The sequence below is a fragment of the Triturus cristatus genome, chromosome 3_2 (assembly GCF_964204655.1).
Source record: "Triturus cristatus chromosome 3_2, aTriCri1.1, whole genome shotgun sequence".
Taxonomy (NCBI): domain Eukaryota; kingdom Metazoa; phylum Chordata; class Amphibia; order Caudata; family Salamandridae; genus Triturus; species Triturus cristatus.
The window spans coordinates 218,428,959-218,444,344 of record NC_140584.1 but is presented as its reverse complement, the minus strand read 5'-3'; the positions used below and the strand labels follow the sequence as shown (position 1 = coordinate 218,444,344).

The window sequence follows — 15,386 nt, the reverse complement described above, 5'->3', positions numbered from 1 at the left end:
TCTCCTTCTGCGCGACCCTGCTACGGTACCACATCCGACCGACATCCCATACATGGTCGTGCCTCTCCTTTGATAACCCCCTTCCTCTGCGCCCCATTGTCCGACCCGATCCCAGGCCATCACCTAGCCCTGCGGATGCAGTTTATTGCCCCTACTGTAAGGGAAACACCCCACATCAAAGGGATTACAGTAGATCAAAGCCCCTACCCCCTGAGACCCGACCGGTTGCACACACCCCCAGGAATTGGCAGAATACCCTGCTGCGCGATAGCCCTCTCCTACTGCGGGTGAGGTGGGAACTTCTACTGTAGCTATGTGTGGGATCGGATCTGAGCCGGGGCTTCAGGGGATGTTCTCTCATGCATCAAGGGAATCTCAAGAATGTACTATGTGTAATAAAGCAATAAACCTGTGTATAAGAGACCAGGTCTCAGAGATGCAGTTAGAGCACCTCGTGACGATACCTTGCTGTCTGATCTGATGTGTTCTGCTCCGACGGAATAAAACTTTGTTTCCTGCCTTCCAGTCTCCGGCGCCTGCCTCTTTCATTGGTAAATTATCGAGTGGTATGAGAGGCGATTACCGCCGGGCAAATACTTGAAAGGTTATCGATTGAAACTGCCTCTACCATTTAACAGTATGGCTGTATCACAGAAGAGCCATAAGGAAGTATTTCCGAAAGCTGCAGAGGGGCTCAGCTCATGCTTGGGCACCCTCTCACATAAAACCAGCACTCTGCCTTCAGGATTGTCAAGGCCTGCCATAGGAGTGGCTTATAGGTTTATATGTGTCTGTATAAGGTAGTGATATAGGTAGCCTATAACACTGTAAGGGGTGCAAGCACACCCTTACCCAGGCTGCAGTAGCAGACCTGTGGTGTCATTTTGGAGTGCTTCCCAGGGGTGGCATAATATATGCTGCAGCCCCTGGTAGGCCTCTGAGGTACGTATGCCCTAGGTACATAGTATACCAGTCAGTGATAACTTTATTTCGGTCAAGCGACCATAAAAGTGCACAGGCGTACATCAACAATTACAAAGACATGATAAAACAATAAATATACATATAAAGTTAAAAAAGTTAAAAAAGAATTAAACTTGAAGTTATCATACAGAGATAGTTAAGTTAAGAAAGTTTGTCTCCTACGCCACATACTGTGCAAATAGCGGGATACAGCAAAGACGATGTTGGGATGAGTATCATAGATTAATGACCTGCAAGCCTGCTTAAAGTGGCGAAATCCCAAATTCCTACAAATAGGAGTCAACCAACATTTCCTGATTGCATAATAGGCTGGACAAAAGAATAGTACATGTGCAACAGACTCTGTTTTATAATTACAAGCAGGACAGCTTTCCTGGTTTTGAGTCTGCCACTTAGACGAAAAGGACCTAACCGGTAAAGTACCAAATCTTGGCTGGATATACAATTTTCGTGCCAATGGGGGTTCTATTTGATCCATGAATTCCTCCAGTTTGGAATCTTGCTTAACCATGAGGAATTCTAAGGACAACCTACCCAAAGCTGAGGAACTCGAAAAAGAAGAAAAATTCTTCATGGATATCAGGGCAAGCAGCTTTTTCCTTGTTATCCCAGGGCAACTTGCTTCCGGGTTTGCCCACAGATCCGGAAGTCCTAATTGGATACAACCTTCATTAATATGTGTAAGCCAGGGGATCTCTTTATATTTAAGAACAGGCCAAATCTCTGCAAATTCTGACCTATAGGAGGTCAGTTCAGGCACTGACCACAGCCTCTTCCAATATAAAATTGGTCTCGCACTGATGATCTCCTCTATTGGGACTAGCCCAAGATCAAGCCTAAGGGGGATCAGCGGAGTGCTAGAAGGAAGCCCTAAAAGGGATCTCAGGAAGGACTGCTCAACCTTGAGGAGAGACACTGTCTGCTTATGCCCCCAAAGTTCAGCCCCATAAATTACGGCCACTCTTGCCTGTCGACAATAAATTTCAAGGGCAGGGGAAACAGGTTTAAAAATTGATTTTTTAAAAACTTTATTTAAACCCCCTGTCAATTGGGCAAGTTTGAGCGTGGACTTAGCAATTTGGGAATTCCAGCTAAAGTTCTCCGTTAACGTAACGCCCAGATAAACAAAAGTTTTGACCCTTTCAAGGGGAATGTCAAATAAAACTGGATTTGGGCGCACCCGCTTAGGGGGGTTAAAAATCATATATTTTGTTTTCCCCAGATTAATTTCAAGTCCTCTTAGCTCACAAAACCTCGCAAAACCATTCAATATGTTTTGTATGCCCGATGACGTTTTTGACAATAACAGAGTATCGTCTGCAAACATCAATGCGGGCACACGACCTGACACCAATTTAGGGGCGTCATTGTCTACCACGCGGTTTAGGTGGTCAACAAGACCATTAATATAAAGGCTGAATAATGTCGGGGCCAGGACACACCCTTGGCGGACGCCTTTTTGAACGGGGAAACGTTCAGTGAGCTCACCATGCTTACCACACCTTACTTGGGCAAAATTGTTGTTATGGAGCCTAATTAGGACGGCCAATAAGTAAGGTGGAAGGCCCAGTTCTGCCAATACTTGCCACAATTTAGTTCGTGGGACTAGATCGAATGCCGCCCGCAGGTCCACAAACACTAGGTAGAGGCTGCCACCCTCAACCAAAGCTGTTTTCCAATACAAGACCTGCAGGCGAAAAATCTGATCTAGAGTAGAAGTACCAGCCCTGAAGCCTCCCTGGAGTGTGGAGAGAATCCCATTCTCCTCAATCCATCCCAAGACCCTGTCCAAAAGAACCCTCCCCATTAATTTTTGCGAGGTGTCGATAAGGCTGATAGGCCTATAATTGGAGGGGGTTAATGGACAGCCCTTTTTAAAAACGGGTACTATTTCGGCCCCAAGCCAGGTGTAAGGTACTTCACCCCCCTGTAGGATACGATTAAACAGGACAGTCAAGTACGGTGCCCATATCTTCGGTTGAGCCCTAAATAAGTCCCCTGGCAATTTATCCAAGCCTGGAGCCTTATTTGGGAGCATTTTTCCGATTGCTGTTTCCACCTCAACCAAAGTGAAGAGTTCAGATGGGGCATAGCACCCTGGGACTGGTAAAAGATCTGGGGTATCAATAGACAGACTATCAAGATTGCTCGCGCCATAAAGATCACTAAAATGACGTTCCCAAATTGAAGCAGCTATGTTAGGGGCAGGGGCGTGGGAATGGCCACCAACTCCAGTTGCAACAATGGTCCAAAAGGATTTTATGTCCTTGCAGCTAAGCGCACGTCCCAACTCTTCCCACAGTACAGCATCCCCTTCCTTCTTCGCTTCACTGATTGCCTTTTTATACAAAGAACGATTTGCTCTAATTTGCTCCCTGTCCTTAATTTTTATTGCAATCAGCAAATCCTTTTTGGCCGTGCGGCAGGTTTTATTAAACCACCTAGCTGTTAAGGCCCGGGACTGTTTAACCCTTTTAACTGGGTACAGGGTGTCCTTTAATGCAATAACCAGATTACCATGGATATCTGTAGGGCTACCAAGAGGCCCAACTCTCCCCATCTCTTCTATAAATGGTATTATTATTCCATACAGCTCCGCCAGCTTACTAGTGGACATTTGAAGTTCTGGCCACTTTACTCTCCTTCTACAATTTGTGATTGTCAATGGGTCAATCACAAAGTGATCACCCGGAGCAGGATTTTTAAGTCCAAAACTTCCTGGTTTAAGGGTCAGGGCTAGAGCATTGTGGTCACTATCAGACCTCTCAATGACCACAAATTCATGGAGCCTGTCCCAATGTCTGGCTTCAATGAAAATGAAGTCAATTGTTGAGGTATGATTTGCTCTATTAAACGTTACATTACCAGGTCTATCTGGCATCACCCTTCCATTGCATGCTCGCAGTGATGTAGCTAGGGAGAGTGACTGCAATTGCAGAACAAGGGGGGTCCATACCTTGACCAAAGGGGCCAGTGGGTCAGGAATATTCCATAAAGCATCTACTTCATCACGATCTCCCGTATTTGGGTCCAGAAGGGGCTCAAAGTGGCAGTTAAAATCCCCGCCCAGGATTAGCACAGTAGAGGAGTCAAGTGACTGTAAGAGTTTAGACATTACAGTAATAGCCTTTGATTCAAGGCCCCTCTTAATAGGCCTTGAATAGACATTTATCAGGGCAATGCTTGGGCCGTTCACTACATCCAATAATACAAGTTGTACATCCCGAGAATCAGTTGGAATATCCTTCGCCTTGATCCCCAAATGGGAGCCAACCCATATAGACAGCCCCCCCGATGGCCTTCCCCTACCACTCTTACATGCTAGAATATCAAATGTTGCAAAACCCGGGGCCGCACTCTCTTTAAGCATCCAGGTTTCTTGCAGCATGCAGATGTCAAAGGACGAGACAAATGTAACCCACTCAGGGTTGGGGAGTTTATTTTTAAGGCCTGCCACATTCCATGAGATTATTTTAATCCCTTCAACGTTGGGGGTTTGCTTAGTTATTTGAGGTTCCAATAAGTTGGTAGAATAGCTCAAGGGTAAGGTACCAGCATCCACCCTCTGTTTGGTTACGCATTCTAGAGGGGGGCATGGAGTAGAGGGAGGGACAGGTAGTTCTGGGGTCATGATCCTCTTCAACAGGCTTTGTCGTTCAATTTGTCCGGGATTACCATTTTGAAGCAGCCCGAGATGTACAAGTGGATCAGACTGGGTAGCAACAAGGGGAAGTTTGGTCGTATGTCTCATCTGTCAATCGCAATCATCAAGATTCGAAAGAACCTCATATCGATTCGAGACATCCAGTGGTGTAAGAGGGATCAAATAGTCCTGCCTCCCAATACGATTCCCATAGCTCCATGGTAGTACAGTGTCCCACCCTGGAATGCTATCAAGGAACATTGGTTTGGGATTAGTTTCAAGCCTTTTATACTCTTTTTTATGAAATAAGCAAGAGTTAGTCAAAGAAACAGAAGGAACCCCAAGGTATCTTGTTCTGCTCCCTTGGTTTCTGGGGTAAAAAAAGGTTAACTCCAAGGGAGTAATAGAAGTACCAAATGTCTCTGCAGGCCAATTAAGGATATGTCTTACAGCCGCAGGGTCCCTAAAGTTAATGAGAATTAAATCCCCCTTAATATCCTTCTTCCTGCTTCCCAACCAATCCAGTCGGCGGACGTGAAGAATTTCGCCATTGATGATATGGGGGAGTGGACGATTTTGGCTCAGCCAATGTACAGTCTTATTTTTGAGCTGAGCAAATCCCTCCCTCTTACCATCAGGCAGTTTAGGAACTCTCGCCAACACTACCACATAGGGGACTGCTTCAGGAGGTAATTCAACCTGGGGCTCCCTGAAATTTTTTCCCCTAGCAGCACTGGGACTCACGCGCTCATTAGAGCCCACATTTTTTCCATCTCGTTTATCCCCAACCTCTGGGTTTCATTTTGGGCTTGTACGTCCAAATGTCTTACAGATTTAGGGGTTAATTGGGACAGCTCTTTAGCGCTAGTAATCGTTACACTAGCTCCAGCTGGACCTTCTCCTGCGACAGGACATGGAGGTAGTTTGGTTTTGACGGGAGAATGGTCCAACATTACTATATCTCTAGTCTGTCCTATTTTGTAGTTGATGGCCGATTCTATATTCCCCAGTCTTTCCTCAACCCTCTTTAACCTCTCAATAATAGGTAAAATGAAGGACCTTATAAGGTGCTCAATACTTTCCAGGGGGTCATTAAGTTGTATTTCCTTAGGAGGACAATGTTGGGGGGTGCCTACCTCCACCAGGTTTAAAACAGTGTTCGCGGCAACCTTTGTGGTTTGTACAGGCAACGTGGGAGCTTTAGGGGTAGTAACAACAGGTTTGGTGATAATCATATCACTTCTCCCAAAGTCAGTGTGGCTAATTTTAGGTCTACATGCATCTCCGCCCTTCTTTCTCCTTTTTTTGGGTGGTGGGCCGGGAACTTTAGACTGCACTAAAGGTCTAGTCTTCCTTTTAGTAGGCTCTTTATATGGCAGGGAAGAGATTGGTAACACTTCTGTTCCCGACAAAGAGTCACGCGAGCAAGAGATAGTTATTACATGTGTAGAATTCAGGGAATTAGGTGGGGAAGATGGGGGAGATAACTCCCGAAGAAGTGCAGGGACACCATCTAGTGAGGTCAAGTCATCGTTAGACGGGTTTACAACCGTCTGGGTATCTTGTTGTAAAAAATCAGTAGGGGGCCTTTTCTTCAGACATTCAATTGACTGGCGGCGCTCAGCCCTTCTCTCAGCTAGTATGTCCTCCCTCTCTAGGTCCGTAGTGACCTTACTGAAATATCGGTCCAAAGTGCCCTTAGCCAAACCACCAGGCTTTATAGATGACGAAAACTCTTGATTCTCAGCCATAGTGTCTTGAATAAGCAAGCGACCACTACAAAAGAAGGGGAAAGGAGTAAGCGACCCCAAGCAAGGAATGTCACACACAGTAAGAGTCCAGGTAACTCCCAATCAAAGTCACTGGCCTACGACAGGCCTATCTCCAACCCAAAATAATCCACAGAAAATGACAAAGTGTATCCTGATAATCAGGTGCTACTAATATAGCCAGTCAAGGTAGGTCCAATGATACAAAGTAGAAAGGCAATATACAGATGAGTAAGATGGCAGGGAAAGCCAACACTTTCAACACTTACAGATTAGTAGAGATGTCAGAGGGTATGCCCAGCCCGGCCTCGAGCGGTCCTTGACGGGCTAGGACGGGCCCGCCCTTGGCCCGGGCTTTGCCCGGGCGCTGCCCGCGCGCGTCCCGCACTGCGGGAGGCGCACCGGCCTTAAAAAGGCTAACCCGCCTCAGCTGGCGATGTGGGCGTGTCCAACCCAGAGGGTCGCTGGGTATGGTAGTTCGATGCAATACACGCCGTTCCCCTCACGGCTTGCTGACAAAGTGGAGGTGAGTGTAACCAACAGGAACACAGCCGTTCCCCTCACGGCAGGATTCAAACTGCTCCAAGCGCGTCCCGCGCTGCGGGAGGCGCACCGGCCTTAAAAAGGCTAACCCGCCTCAGCTGGCGATGTGGGCGTGTCCAACCCAGAGGGTCGCTAGGTATGGTAGTTCGATGCAATACACGCCGTTCCCCTCACGGCTTGCTGACAAAGTGGAGGTGAGTGTAACCAACAGGAACACAGCCGTTCCCCTCACGGCAGGATTCAAACTGCTCCAAGCGCGTCCCGCGCTGCGGGAGGCGCACCGGCCTTAAAAAGGCTAACCCGCCTCAGCTGGCGATGTGGGCGTGTCCAACCCAGAGGGTCGCTGGGTATGGTAGTTCGATGCAATACACGCCGTTCCCCTCACGGCTTGCTGACAAAGTGGAGGTGAGTGTAACCAACAGGAACACAGCCGTTCCCCTCACGGCAGGATTCAAACTGCTCCAAGCGCGTCCCGCGCTGCGGGAGGCGCACCGGCCTTAAAAAGGCTAACCTGCCTCAGCTGGCGATGTGGGCGTGTCCAACCCAGAGGGTCGCTGGGTATGGTAGTTCGATGCAATACACGCCGTTCCCCTCACGGCTTGCTGACAAAGTGGAGGTGAGTGTAACCAACAGGAACACAGCCGTTCCCCTCACGGCAGGATTCAAACTGCTCCATATACTTGGGGCTTATAAGGCACTCCAGAATCCAGTTAGATATGTACCTAATGTACATGGAAACCATTTTAGAGAGGAAGCAGCTAGGCTGTGGTCCTGATTAGCAGGGCCACAGCCAGACTAAGGTCGAAAAACAGTGAAACACAAGCAAAAAGTGGGGGTACCCATGTGAAGCAGATCCTACTCTCCTACAATTGGCATATTTGGTGTACTGGTAAGCCCCTTGTAAAGTGGTATACCATATACCCAGAGTATTTACTTCAAATGATACTAGTCGGCTGCAGCACTGATTGTGCTACCCTCAGAAGAAGACTTTCAAACCTGTCTCAGGCCTGCCACTGCAGTGCCTGTGTGTGCAGTTTACTGCCACTTTGACTTAGCATTTAAAACTATATGATGGGCGTGGCCAAGATGGCGGAGAGCTTAGACGTACTTTGCCTTCTCTCCCCTGCCCACCGATTTCTAGCACCAGCCTTGACTCTGAAACGCACCGAAAGCGACTGATTTGGCAGCTGTGGTGCCCTAGCACAATCGGCGTCTTACCAGGTGTGACTCCTGGGGCTCCCGTGGCTGTGCTTCATGCCTCCGATTCTGAGCTGGAGCCGTGTGGCAGAGAAGTAGTGTACAGCAGAAGCCGGCGATACCGCGGCTGCGGGGGCTAGAGCCTTCCGTCCCTAGCCGCGAAGTGACATCACTCCGCCGGGGTCGCTGGCCAGACCCAAGGATTGCCCATGATGCCTCAGACCTGTAAGCAACAGCGCCGGCGATCGGCGGCCGAACAAAGGCTGCCATTTTGTGAGGAGCGGTGGCCTTCCTGGCTGAAGCCGGAGCACACACATGCTTGGAGGTTGGCAGTGGGGGGGTGTGCAATCGGGAGGCATTTTGGCCTTCAGCCCGGTGGAGTGACCCCCGGGGCTCCCACGGCTAGTCGCACCAAACGCCCACTCCCCACTGCAGCTTCCTTCCCTGGAGCCTCCTCGAGGACTTCAAGGCCGTGCTGGGCCCCATGGCAGGCTTGATTAGAGCTTGGGGCTCTGGCAGTACACCCAGTCCGGTGTCCACCAAGAGGGATCCTGCCGGATCTGCTCTCCTGGATACCGCTGGGCTGGCCCCCGCTGTTGGGCTTTATGGAGCAGGTAGTGGCTCGGGAGTGACGGCACCACCTTGCCATCTGCAGTCATTGATCCTATAGAAACCAGCGCTGGATAATTGAAGGGGCCCTGCATCTGGCGGGTGCTGCCGCACCCCTGTGAGCGCTTAACCATGTTCCCCCTTCGCGCAACTTCACTCTCAAGCCAGAGGAGGCCGTACATAGAGGCAGACTACTGGACTTGCCCCACCGGCCTCCACTGATTGAAGCTGCATGGTGTCCTGACGCACCTAGGCCTGGAAGGTAGGGACGCCCGGCGCACCATTAGGGGCCCAGCCGATTGCCGGCTGATATTTGGCAGCACTATGTACTGGGTGCGGAGTAGAGCTGGTACGCACACGGTTGGGCCCGGAGACGCGGAGTGGGATTTCTGTATCAGACGATATTGCACCATAATGGCTCACCATACAGCCTGGTTCGTGTTTGCCAGTGCCGGTACAGTTGGGAGAGCTGAGCATGACATCCACCCAGGGCAGAAAGGACAAATCAGCCACAAGAGAAAAATCGCTGAAGGATCTCTTTGCCCGGACACAGAGCGGGGGGTTAGCGGACCTCGGATGACCGGACGCAACAGCACAGATGGCCACTTCTATGGAGGCACCGGTGACGTGGGCCTTTCTGGAGTCCCTGTTCGCTGCCCTACGGGATGACCTCCAGACAGTGAAACGTGACCTCACAGCGAGGATTAAAGACATACACAAGGACGTAGACGACATAGGGGAGAGAGTGGCATCCCTGGAAGACATAAGAGACACCCAGGAAACCGAATTGGACGCCATGCAACAGGAGGTAATCCGAATACATGGCAGCAGGAGAACGTTCAATCTCACTTGGAAGACCTTGAAACCGCTCCAGCCACCACATTAGAATCCGAGGAGTGAAAACCAATGAAGAAGCCGGTGATATCTTCAAATATGTGCATGAGCTCTTCAACCATATCCTGGGCAACCCACTGGACTCTGATCTCAAGCTGGACCGAGCGCACAGGGTGGGCCCACCTAGGGCGGCAACAGCACCTCTGGCAGACATCTTGGTCTGCGTCCAGGACTTCAACACCATGGAAGAAATTCTACGCAAAGCTAGATTGCTTCAATCGGTCACCTTCCGCAACCAATCGCCCATCCTCTACCAAGACCTTGCTGCTATTACGCTCCAGAAACTTAAGATCTTCCGGCCCATCACGGAGGCCCTCCCTATTCCTGGGGACAACCATTCCGCCTCGTTTTCAGGCATGATGGCAAGTTGTACCAACTCCGCTCTTTGTCTGAGGCAAGCAAACTGTTCAGGATCCCTATCCCAGAAGACGCAGACGAGGGGGAGCGCTCAGATCATGGGTCCAGCGATGGTCGTCTGAAATAGAGGCAACAGCGCCGACCACACCGCGCCCAGCGACCAGATCCACTGGTGGTCAAGAAAGAGCAACAGGCCGCACTCGAGGCTTTGCCAGAAGCCCTGGCCAAGGTGTCGACTACGTGACTGAGCCTGGCTAACATGCTTCTGTCCTTCTATTGATGCTTGGGGGGTTGGGGTGGAGAGGACCGCACGACAACCCCATAGACCTTTTCTCTGTTCTTCTTTGGATGACGGACTAATGATAGAACTCAGGACCTTTTTTGGCGCTTGTGCCCTGTTTTTTCTGCTCCACTTTTTGCTGGTCTTTGCTCTAATCCTCTCTTTACTTACTCTTTCCTTCTGTCACTTTTTTCCGGGGGGCCCCCAGTCCATGGGGTACTATTGTTTACTCGTTCTTGCGCTGGCGTTGAGGGTCACCCCTTGCAAGCTTCTCCCGGGTTTTTGCTCTCCCGATAATCACGATTGGTGCCACATCCATCTCTAGGTACTAGATGCCACTATCAGTTAAGATTCTCATTCTTAATGTGAGAGCGCTCCATAACCCCATCAAACGCAGGGCACTTCTTTCCTATCTAGAGAGTACAGGGGCAGATATTTGCCTCCTTCAAGAGACACACCTGCTCCCCAAGGACTGCCACCGGCTTAGGTCCCACACCTTTCTGACACAATTATTTTCTTCTAAACCCACCAAGATCGCAGGGGTGGCTATTTTGGTTTCAAGGGCTTTCCTGGGAAAAATGGTGCAGAAAGGGTTTGAGATTAAGGGCAGACTTCTCACTTACCAATTTACCATAGGTGGTCACACTTTAATTGTGGGGTCTATCTATGCCACCAACAAAGGTCGAGAACGATTCTTACATGAAGTCCTCATGGAGGCTACGGCAACTCAGGAGCATCACATATTGATAGGGGGGATATCAACTTGGTGTTCAACGACCTAGACAGATCAGCACAACGCACAAGTCAGGTTGGCGCCCTCTCACCTACAGGGCTCGCTAGGCTGCATGACCTAGACCTTACAGACTTATGGCGACAACACCACCCTCGATCACAAGAATTTTCATATTATTCTAACACACACAAAACATATGCCAGACTGGACTACTTTTGGGTTCGAAGGCTCTCCGCGTTGTTACTCTCTCGGCCGACATATTGGCAGCGTCTCTGTCCGATAACGCCCTAATGGAGGTCACACTGGCCCTTCCACAGATAGGGCGACCTACTAGACACTGGCGCTTCCGCGACACTTTATTGCACAGACCAGACACAGTCGCCCAGATACAGCGTGCACTAGAGAACTATTTATTACACAATGGCAGTCCAGACACAGCTCTTTCTACTCGATGGGAGGCCCTTAACGTAGTCATCAGAGGTGAAGTCATTGCCATCTCTTCCGCAGACAACGCGGACCATAAAGCGAAAAGGGAAGAGCTGACACAGAAGGTACGTGTGCTAGAGCAGATGCACCAGTGTACCGGGCCCCCCGGATATGGCGACAGCTGACGGCAGCTTGGGCACAGCTGGTTGCTATTGACCGTGATAAGGCGGAATACGCTGCGATGCGGCTGCGGCACTCCTTTTATACTGGCGAGGATAAATGTGGGCGAATACTCGTGCACAAGCTCTGGGAGGTTCGACAGCGAGAGGGAGTCCAGGAGATTAGGAACCGAGCAGGAGTGATGTGTTCGGGCGACACGGCTATTGCAGAGATCTTCCACAACTTTTATGCCCAACTTTACAACGAACAGCCTTTGGAGAGTATGGACATAGATGCGTACTTAGCCCAAGCTCGTCTTCCCACCCTGACACCAGACCAAGCAGCTCACATGGAGAGAGAGATAAGGCCGGAGGAAGTCATAGCAGCTATTGCTCATTTGAAGCTAGGCAAATCGCCTGGCCCCGATGGCTACACCGCGGCTTTTTATAAGCAGTTTTGCTCAATGCTCACTCCTCTGCTCACCCGGCTCTTCAACTCCTTCGCAGCACCTGGGGCGGTCCCCTTCTCCATGTTGGAAGCAGCGATAGCCGTCATCCCTAAGCCAGGGAAGGACAAGATGGATTGTGGGTCATACCGGCCCGTTGCGCTTCTGAACATGGATCTGAAGCTCTACACTGGCATACTAGCCCCTCGACTGCACCCTATATGCCTGTGCTTGTTGACCCCGATCAGGCTGGATTCATTCCGCAGAAGCAAACGAGTGATAACACTAAGCGTGTCACGCACCTCATTGTTCTGTTGCGAGAGTTGGTTGGGAAAGTGTCTGTGGAGGTCGTTAAACTTTTCCTGTGGACCCTCTCTCTCCCGTTTTTTTGCAATCTCCATCCTCCCCTTCGCCTCCAAAGTCACAGAGAAGAGCGTCAGCATCCAACTGACGAACTTCATGGAATCCAATGACATCCTTGACACATCCCAATCCGACTTCCGCAGTAACCACAGCACAGAGACCGCCCTCCTAGCTGCCATGGATGACATCTGCACACTCCTCGACCAAGGCCATACTGCAGCCCTCATTCTACTAAACCTCTCAGCAGCCTTTGACACTGTCTCCCACTGCACACTAGCCACCAGACTCCACAACACAGGTATACAGGGAACTGCCCTAGACTGTATCTGCTCCTTCCTAGCCGGCCAAACTCAAAGAATCAGACTCCCGCCCTTCCTCTCCAAACCCACAGAGATCAGATGAGGATTACCCCAAAGATGCTCCCTGAGCCCCACACTCTTTAATATCTACATGGCCCCCCTTGCAACCATCGTCAGAAAATACGGACTCAGCATAGTATCCTACACCGACAACACCCAACACATCCTCTCCCTCATCAAGGAACTCAACATCACCAGGCACAACTTCCAGGAAGGAATGAAGGACGTCACAACCTGGAATGTGCAGCAGCTGCCTGAAGCTCTGCTCAGAAAAAATAGAAGTCCCCATCCTCTGATCCACCCCTTCTGTGTGGGAGAACACCTGGTGGCCCCACACCCTCGGCAGCCCCCCCACTCCCGCGGACCATGCTTGCAACCTTGGCATCATACTGAACTCCCCCTCACCATGAACAGACAGATCAACGCTGTATCTTCACATGCTTCAACACCCTCTGCATACTCCACAAGACCTTCAAATGGTTCCCCCAGATTCCAGGAAAACCGTCACTCACGCACTCATAACCAGCAGGCTGGACTACTGGAACGCCCTCTATGCCAGAATCAACAAATCTCTACTTCACAAACTCCAAACCGTCTAGAACGCCGCAGCCAGACTTCTCGGCATCCCATGACAAGACCACATCACCCGGCACCTACAATACCTCCCCTGGCTCCCCGTCGATAAAAGAGTGACCTTCAAGCTGCTCACACACACCTACAAAGACCTCCACAACACCAGACCCCAATACCTCAATGGAGATGAGAAACCTCCACTCCACTGACCAGGCCTTGGCCGAAATCCCCCACATCCACATCCACAGACCCAGAACAGGAGCCAGATCCTTCTCCTACATCGAGGCCCACACCAGGAACAAATGCCCCCTCAGCATCAGATGAAGCCCCACATTGCAAGCATTCAGGAAGAGCCTCAAGACATGGCTTTTCGAATGACCGGAGTTGCCTGAATAACCCCTCCTCCAGTGCCTTGAGACCCTCACCGGGGAGTAGTGAGACCTATAAATCCCTGATTGATTGAATTAACTCAGCGCCAAGAAACATCAGGGCACTAGACAATTCTGACCTCATCCTGCAGTTTACTATTAAACACATAAAGTATTAAAGGAAATGCCACTCCAACGGAAAGAACTTCAACCAGTCTGAAGTACTCATCAATAAGAAACAGGGTTGTTTAGATGGTGAGGTTTATGATTGTGCCTGAGGAAGATCCCAAGTGGTACGATCCACTACATCGTGAACAATGCAACTCTGGCGCCACCTCCTCTTCAACTGGTACATGCCCTGCTTTCCTGGATCAGTGTGCAGAGAAGCACAAGTGCAGGCACATTTGTTAGCCCATATTAGGACACTGTCAACCTCACTTAGTGATCCTTGCTGAGTGCAACCTAACCATAGCAGTGGACAAAAGGTACTGTGCAAAGTGCAAAAATACTGAGGGGTGGGAGAAAGTCATTCAGCAAGAGAGGGAGCATGAGCCAACATTGGCATAGGCCAGATGGGTCTTCTCCATGAACACTTGTCAATCCAGAATCACAGGAGAAACCTATAGAGAATTGCAAAAAGGAATAAAAACCTTTTTTTTTTCTATTTCGAGACAATCTGGAAACAGCAAACACATAAATATATAAAATAAAATGTATTTTAGAGCTGTGTGAATTGTTTCGGAATTATTATTACAGCATACAGAGGGAAAATTGATATGCAACATAAAAATCCTTCTACAAAATGTGGCAACAACATGAGTAAGCCTTGGAAAACTACATTTCATTCCGTAATTTCAATATAAAGTGCTATTGGAGTGTCCTTGACAGGGGTGTACCTTAGCCAGAGAGATTTGGGGCTGTAAATCTCAAATATCCCAACTGTAAAAAGCAGAGAGCAGCAGGGTGGAAAGATGAGATGTCCAAGGTTCAGGGAGGACACTTTCTATGATGAACAGGGTCAGAAGAGATTTGCATTGTGTGGGCCTCTGTTTATAGTAGCACACTGGGTGAAACATGATGGGTTGAAATGCTATCCCAAGCTATTGCAAGTGGTTAGACTTTGTCAGCATACATCTTATCACCTCTTGGTGTCTGGTTGCTAGTGTATGTGAGGAAACATGAGGCTGGTACTGCTTTCTAAGCCTACTACTGCCATTATTTGTTAATTCCAGAATGTAGCACATGTGCACCCCTTCAATGAACACTTCTATGACCACAGACATCACAAACACGACCCAGGGCCCCCAGACCCAACCACAAGCCAAGAATGCATTTGCGGAGTGTCACTCCCAAAAACCCCTTCCAGAAGCTTGACCCACGCCCGTCCCAACTGGCCTGGTAGTTCTCACAGGGAAATCATGACTATCTTCATGTTCAACACAATAGCCAGGACTCCTTGCCCAGGGATAACATGTTTTAAATGTATTTTCACTGCACACACTCTTCATGTCTGTTGCGAGAAGTCTTTATGGCAGAGCTGTCAAAACTGTGTGTGTAGACAAGGCTCCATATCTCCAGTTGTCACTTTTTATAACTCATTTTATCAAATGACTAGCTGCTCCATGTACTAACCATTCGCTGCAAATAGAGGTGGATGCAACAGCAAATTAGGTCGAGGCTCTTG

The 15,386-nt window shown here is 49.5% G+C and overlaps 1 protein-coding gene across 1 annotated transcript in view; it reads right to left on the bottom strand.

The window, feature by feature from the left end:
* The window catches only part of LOC146857047 (histamine N-methyltransferase A-like), a 544,350-nt gene that overhangs the window by 527,784 nt on the left and 1,180 nt on the right, over positions 1-15,386 (bottom strand). The window lies entirely within an intron of this gene.